An 8125-nucleotide genomic window follows, 5' to 3' on the forward strand; every position below is an offset into this window, starting at 1 on the left:
TCATCAGATATGTCAACAAATTTTTAAAGTTAGTTCCAGATTGTTTGTAAAAACAGGTTTATAACAGGTTTTTAAAACCAGAATAAAGGTAATTAAACTACCCTGGTGTGAAGATTTCAAGCTTTTTGATATTTAATACAATAAGATTATTGTGTTTTATCCTCGCCAAATGATTTACGTACACCAAATACCAGGACAATATTTTTATTTTCGTTCTTGTTATGTTGGTATTTTTGTGTGATATTTGAGAATGTGTGCTCTATTTGTGCATTGTTTGTCCCTCGTTCGGTACACTTAAGGCTTTAAACAGGGTTTTCTTCTTTTGTTTCGTCTACTGGGATAGTTCCTGTAGTTTCCATTAACTATTGATAAATGTATTTTATATATTTCAGAACCAAGACCAACAACACCAACAACGCCAACAACGACTACTGTTGCTACGGTCACAGAGGATCCAAGTAAAGTTTTCTTTATTTTGTTTTTAACTATTGATAAGTAGTTTCGGTGGCGATGGCCGAGTGGTTAGGGTATCGCACATTCAATAAGAGGCTCCTGGGCTCGATCCCAACTCGGAGCTTGTTCGATGATGGTAATGGTGATAACCAAGGCATCGTAAATGTTCCTCAATTTATGTACATAACATTGTTTAGAACTGTACATACGTGTGTCGCCCGAAGGCTCTACGGCTCAACTTACTCGATCTGCATTGATTGCAGTGAATTTGCTAACGGAAATTTTTGTCAAAATATTAGTACCAGTCTATATCACGCGATATTACATTTATTGAGCTACAAAAAACTTTTCCGAAAACAATTATAAATATTTCACAAGAATTAAGCTCGTTTTAAGCATTACTCGATAATTTCTCAAGTGATGATTTAGGACGCAGATCAGTAAAACTTTTCACTGCCTCCACCGTCCGTTTTCAAAAAAAGGAGAATGTCAGACTGATGTAGATGGAAGTTTGTTTCAATTCGGAAACTAAAGTACTGTAACGTAGGAAACGGACTCAAGCATAATTTGCATTTAAACACATACCGTGTTTACTCCTAATTTATTAAAAATAAAATAATTTGTATGATAATTATTTTTCAGAGACATCGTGCGGAAATAGTTACGCCAGTTGCGAGTTTTTCCCACTTGATGACTGTAAAGACCCAGATAAAGCGGAGAACATGTGGACGGACTGTCGGGCATATTGCTCACTGTGTCAAGGTTATTGATTCGTGTGGTGTTTATTGTCGGGCATATTGCTCACTGTGTCAAGGTTATTGATTGTGTGGTGTTTATTGTCGGGCATATTGCTCACTGTGTCAAGGTTATTGATTTGTGTGGTGTTTATTGTCGGGCATATTGCTCACTGTGTCAAGGTTATTGGTTTGTGTGGTGTTTATTGTCGGGCATATTGCTCACTGTGTCAAGGTTATTGATTCGTGTGGTGTTTATTGTCGGGTATATTGCTCACTGTGTCAAGGTTATTGCTTTATGTGGTGTTATTTGTCGGGCATATTGCTCACTATGTCAAGGTTATTGATTTGTGTGGTGTTTATTGTCGGACATGTTGCTCACTGTGTCAAGGTTATTGGTTTGTGAGGTGTTTATTGTCGGGCATATTGCTTACTGTGTCAAGGTTATTGGTTTGTGTGGTGTTCATTATCGGGCATACTGTTCACTCGTTCAAGGTTATTGGTTTGTGTGGTGTTTATTGTCAGACACACTGCTCTCTGTGTCAAGGTAATTGGTTTGTGTGATGTTTATTGTCGGGCATATTGCTTACTGTGTCTAGGTTTTTGAGTTGTGTTTTTTTTTATTGTCGAGCATATTGCTCACTGTGCCAAGTTTATTGGTTTGTGTGGTGTTTATAGTGGGGCATATTGTTCACTATGTCAAGTTTATTGGTTTGTGTGGTGTTAATTGTCATACATACTGCTTACTGTGTCAAGGTTACTGGTTTGTTTTGTATTTTTTGTCGGGCAAATTGCTTTCTGTGTCAAGGTTATTGATTTCTGTGGTGTTTATTGTCAGACATACTGCTCCCTGTGTCAAGGTAATTGGTTTGTATGGTGTTTATTGTCGGATAGATTGCTCACTGTTTTTAGGTTATTGATTTGTGTTTTTTATTGCTCCCTGTGTCAAGTTTATTGGTTTGTGTGTTGTTTATTGTCGGGCATATTTCTCACTGTGTCAAGTTTATTGGTGTATGTGGTGTTTATTGTCGGGCATATTGCTCACTATGTCAAGGTAACTGGTTGGTGTGGTGTTTATTTTCGGACATATTGCACACCGTGTCAAGTTTTCGGGTTTTTGTGGTGTTTATTGTCGGGCATATTGCTCAATGTGTCAAGGTTCCTGATTTTTGTGATGTTTGTTGTCGTACATATTGCTCACACTGTGAAGGTTACGGGTTTGTGTGATGTTTGTTGTTGTACATATTGCTCACTCTTTCAAGGTTACTGGTTTGTGTGGTGTTTAATGTCGGGCATATTGCTCACTGTGTCAAGGTTTTTGGTTTGTGTGGTGTTTATTGTCGGGCATATTATTCAATGTGTCAAGGTTACTGCATTGTGTGGTGTTTATTGTCGGGCATATTGCTCCCTGTGTCAAGGTACTGGTTAGTGTGGTGTTTATTGTCGGGCATATTGCTTACTGTGTCTAGGTTATTGAGTTGTGTGTTTTTTTATTGTCGGGCATATTGCTCACTGTGCCAAGTTTATTGGTTTTTGTGGTGTTTATAGTGGGACATATTGTTCACTATGTCAAGTTTATTGGTTTGTGTGGTGTTAATTGTCATACATACTGCTTACTGTGTCAAGGTTACTGGTTTGTTTTGTATTTTTGTCGGACAAATTGTTTTCTGTGTCAAGGTTATTGATTTCTGTGGTGTTTATTGTCAGACATACTGCTCCCTGTGTCAAGGTAATTGGTTTGTATGTTGTTTATTGTCGGATATATTACTCACTGTTTTTAGGTTATTGATTTGTGTTGTTTATTGTCGGGTATATTGCTCACTGTGTCAAGTTTATTGGTGTGTGTGGTGTTTATTGTCGGGCATATTGCTCACTATATCAAGGTAACTGGTTTGTGTGGTGTTTATTTTCGGACATATTGCACACCGTGTCAAATTTTCGGGTTTTTGTGGTGTTTATTGTCGGGCATATTGCTCAATGTGCTAAGTTTCCTGATTTTTGTGATGTTTGTTGTCGTACATATTGCTCACACTGTGAAGGTTACGGGTTTGCGTGATATTTGTTGTTGTACATATTGCTTACTCTTTCAAGGATACTGGTTTGTGTGGTGTTTAATGTCGGGCATATTGCTCACTGTGTCAAGGTTTTTGGTTTGTGTGGTGTTTATTATCGGGCATATTATTCACTGTGTCAAGGTTACTGCATTGTGTGGTGTTTATTGTCGGGCATATTGCTCCCTGTGTCAAGGTACTGGTTAGTGTGGTGTTTATTGTCGGGCATATTGCTCACTGTGTCAAGATTTCTGGTTTGTGTGGTGTTTATTGTCGGGCATATTGCTAACCTCGTCTAGATAATTAGTCTGTGTCCTGTTTTTTGTCGGGCAAATTGCTGCTTGTGTCAAGGTACTGGTTTGTGTATTGTTTATTGTTGGGCAAATTGCTGCCTGTGTCAAGGTTCTGGTTTGTGTGGTGTTTCTTGTCGGACATATTGCTCACTTTGTCAAGGTTACTGGTTTTGTGATGTTTTTGTCGGACAGATTGATCACTGTGTCAAGGTTACTGTTTTGTGTAGTATTCATTGTTTGGATAATTGCACACTGTGTCCATGTTATTGGTTTGTGTGGTGTTTTTTTTGTCGGAGATATTGCTCACTGTGTCACGTTATTGATTAGTGTGGTGTTTATAGTGGGACATATTGCATACCGTGTCAACATTATTGATTTGTGAAGTGTTTATTGTCGGGCATATTGCTTACTGTACAACGTTATTGGTTTGTGAGGTGTTCATTGTCGGGCATATTGCTCACTGTGTCAAGGTTATTGGTTTGTGAGGTGTTCATTGTCGTGCATATTGCTCCCTGTGTCAAGGTTATTGGTTTGTGAGGTGTTCATTGTCGGGCATATTGCTCACTGTGTCAATGTTATTGGTTTGTGAAGTGTTCATTGTCGGGCATATTGCTCACTGTGTCAAGGTTATTGGTTTGTGAGGTGTTCATTGCCGTGCATATTATTCCCTGTGTCAAGGTTATTGGATTGTGAGTGGTTCATTGTCGGGCATATTGCTTACTGTGTCAAGGTTAATGATTTGTGAGGTGTTCATTTTCGGGCATATTGCTTACTGTGTCAATATTATTTTTTGTGAGGTGTTCATTGTCGGCATATTGATTCCTGTGTCAAGGTTATTGGTTTGTGAGGTGTTCATTGTGGGGCAAATTGCTTACTGTGTCAAGGTTATTGGTTTGTGAGGTGTTCATTGTCGTGCATATTCCTTACTGTGTCAAGGTTATTGGTTTGTGAGGTGTTCATTGTCGGGCATATTGCTTACTGTGTCAATGTTATTGATTTGTGTGGTGTTTATTGTCGGGTATATTGCTCACTGTGTCAAGGTTATTGATGTTTGTGGTGTTTATTGTCGGGCATATTGCTTACTGTGTCAAGGTTATTGCTTTGTGTGGTGTTATTTGTCGGGCATATTGCTCACTGTGTCAAGGTTTTTGATTTGTATGGTGTTTATTGTCGGGCATGTTGCTCACTGTGTCAAGGTTATTGGTTTGTGGGGTGTTCATTGTCTGGCATATTGCTCCCTGTGTCAAGGTTATTGGTTTGTGAGGTGTTCATTGTCGTGCATATTGCTCACTGTGTCAAGGTTATTGGTTTGTGAGGTGTTCATTTTCGGGCATATTGCTGACTGTGTCAAGGTTATTGGTTTGTGAGGTGTTCATTGTCGGGCATATTGCTCACTGTGTCACGGTTATTGGTTTGAGAGGTGTTCATTGTCGAGCTTATTGCTCCCTGTGTCAAGGTTATTGGTTTGTGAGGTGTTCATTGTCGGGCATATTGCTTACTGTGTCAAGGTTATTGGTTTTTGAGGTGTTCATTGTCCGGCATATTGCTTACTGTGTCAATGTTATTGGTTTGTGAGGTGTTCATTGTCCTGCATATTTCTCACTGTGTCAAGGTGTTTTGTTTGTGTGATGTTTATTGTCGGGCTTATTGCTCACTTTGTCAACGTTATTGGTTTGTGAGGTGTTTATTGTCGGACATATTGCTCACTCTGTTAAGGTTATTGGTTTGTGAGGTGTTTATTGCCGGGCATATTGCTTGCTGTGTTTACGTTATTGGTTTGTGAGGTGTTTATTGTCGGGCATATTGCTCACTGTGAACTATGTTCTTGTTTTCCTAAAAACAATACCACCGAATCTTATTATATCTTGCTTTATCTTTTTTTTTGTTAAATTATTTTGTAATAAGAGCATAAAATTAAGGCTGTAGGGTAGCTTTAGGTTGATTAAAAACACTGCATTAAGGCATGTTTGAACGCAGATTTTTGACGTATCAGTTACAGTTTATAACGACACCATCTATAGTTAAGGTTAATAGTGCAACACTTATATTCAGCCAATGAGATCCCTATTCAATACAAACCACGGTTCAACGCTAAGAATTGTTGATTACCAAGTTTACTGACTCGACGTCATTTTTAGATTATCCATCAATTGAATTTAAGTTAAAATCTAAGACATTAAGCAAAATCTAAATGACTTAGTATTACGTAATCATAAAGATGTTACCAACTATGATCTGCATTTGATTTTATTTTCATGTTTTTACAGAGCCAAAGCCGACGAAGTGTGAGGATACAATGGTAGGGTGCGCTGATTTTGCCTCATTCGTCTGTGCTTCTGAAGACATGAAGGACCAGTGTCAAAAAACTTGCGGATTGTGCCCCAAATAAATGTTCAAAATAAAAATATGTAATCAAAATCTAAAAATTCTATTTATTATAGTATTTGCTTAGAGTGCAGTTTTAGATGTTTATTAAATAAACCTTTGCAATCTACGTATGAGACCTCTTGTAAATAAGTCACAATAAAGGATTTATAACATTAAATACGTGGGCTGTGTCCCATAAAAATCTGCAATCAAAATCTAACACTTTTATTTCATAATTAAATTTGTATGCAGTGCAGTTTGAGATGTTTGTTTAATATACTTTTACAGTCAATATATGACACCTCTTGTTAATAAGTCACTTAAAAAGGAGCTATACCATTAAATGCGTTAGTTGTGCCCCACTTTGATTGTTTTTACTAGTCCGACGTAGCTAATATTTTAATAATTATTGTTATATGACTATACCCCCAGCAGGGCTATTGAAAATGTGTCTTCTTACGGTTGTAAGCGGACCGTGCACGAGTAATCCCACTAGCCGATACATTGTATTTATAAAGGCCATGACAATAATCTAATGTTTATCTTTCTGAAAAATATTTCTATTTATCTATAAAAATCTGTATTTATTTATGCCATCCATCCATCCATCCATCCATCCATCCACCCACCCACTTTCTTTCCTTACATACGTAAGAAGCCGTTTCGCTAGGACGAACAACAATTTTGTCCGAGGCGAAGCTGAATCTATTACATAAATGTTCGAACAAGTGTGAGGTTATGGCTATACAAACTAGCTTAAGCCCTCATGAAAACTTACCGGCGTTCATCAACTTTGCAGATAGTCGGTTTTCTACTTTATCACAACAAAAGTCACGTGATTGGCAGCCGTGCCTCAGTAGACGCGTGTTCCACAACTCGTGTGGGAGGGACGTTAAATGGGTGTCTTGTGTGACAGTGGTATACACTGGTGCACGTTAAAGAACCAGGGTAGCTCCAACCAGGATTACATTCTGCCTGTGCACTATGCTCCAGAAAACTAAAATGACTAACACTCTTAACGGAGCACTCGCCGAATGGGCAAGGCCCGAATGCGAGTATAAATAAGCTTACACACACACACTCTTCAAGTCTTTTGGTGTCTGGATTTGACTGTGCCTTATAGTGAAGGTGTGATGGCGTCAAGGCGGGGTCAAGCCATAATTAAACCATTAGGCTCGGGCAGACCTTGATCAACTCAAATAATCATAAAAAACATCGAATTATAACTGATCATCTTAAATTTCATTGTTGTTATTTTACATTAGGACATTGACACTTCTTATCATTCAGTCAAAGTTGTCAAAAATAAATGCCGCTAAATAAAGGAAAATTAGTTGGCGATTTAAAATTTAAACCAGGGGAGAGTTGAATAACAAATTGAAACAGAATCGATACTTTATTTTACAGAAAGAAACGTTGTTTGAGCAGGAACACTTCACAGACAAAACAAACCATTAAACTCAAACATTTATCCCATCAGCGTCAGATAGTTTTGTTGTATCTGCCAAAGACGTCAATATAAATGTTTGCTGTGCAATAATGGCTTTGCAATTTATGACATCGATTATAACGAAGGTAAAGAAACATCCGAAATGATGTTAAAGGATGAACTAAGATAACGATTCAAGAGAGGAAGTTGTATTCATAATTTCCATAAAAAATTATTTCCAAAGCAGTAAATTTAAAGGAAAGATTTTAAATGTAACGTTTAATCGCCGCTAAAGTATATTGCAGGCCCGATTGTTCAAAACATTCAAAATATCAACTTTAATCTATTTGTTAAGGAGTTAAAGTGAACTCTCAGCGTTAAATGATAAGTGTTTTTGCTCACTCACAAATTGGCTTGGCAACGAGCTTTTTTAAAACCTTGTTAAACTTGATTAAGTAATTTTACTTTTTTATTTTTATATGACCACACGCCTTGCTGATATTCGTTTGAACAGTGTTTTGTAAATACACGCCTAGAATAAATCAATTTTCAGTAGCGTAACTAACACTTTGACAAAATAGAACATTTGTCAAAACACTTTAAATTAATTACTACGAGTAAAATCTCAGTTTAGCTTTTGAAAAAGATACATATAAAAACAAGCCTTTTGTTCACATTTCACTCGAATATATTTCTTTCGGTGTCTGTCGCACGAGAACGAATTTTCCTGAAACCTTTGTTTACTGTTAGCCCTAACACAAATCAGTTGTTCAGTTTTAAGGCGTACGCTTACGGCCT

The 8125-nt window shown here is 37.4% G+C and overlaps 1 long non-coding RNA gene across 1 annotated transcript; it reads left to right on the forward strand.

The window, feature by feature from the left end:
* Positions 1-390: 390 nt before the first annotated feature.
* Positions 391-6025, forward strand: LOC128223644 (uncharacterized). The gene is made up of 3 exons (XR_008259314.1): positions 391-458; positions 1096-1215; positions 5799-6025. It is a non-coding gene; the product is annotated as an uncharacterized LOC128223644 (long non-coding RNA).
* The last annotated feature ends 2100 nt before the right edge of the window (positions 6026-8125 follow it).

Source organism: Mya arenaria, chromosome 17 (genome assembly GCF_026914265.1).
Source record: "Mya arenaria isolate MELC-2E11 chromosome 17, ASM2691426v1".
Taxonomy (NCBI): Eukaryota; Metazoa; Mollusca; class Bivalvia; order Myida; family Myidae; genus Mya; species Mya arenaria.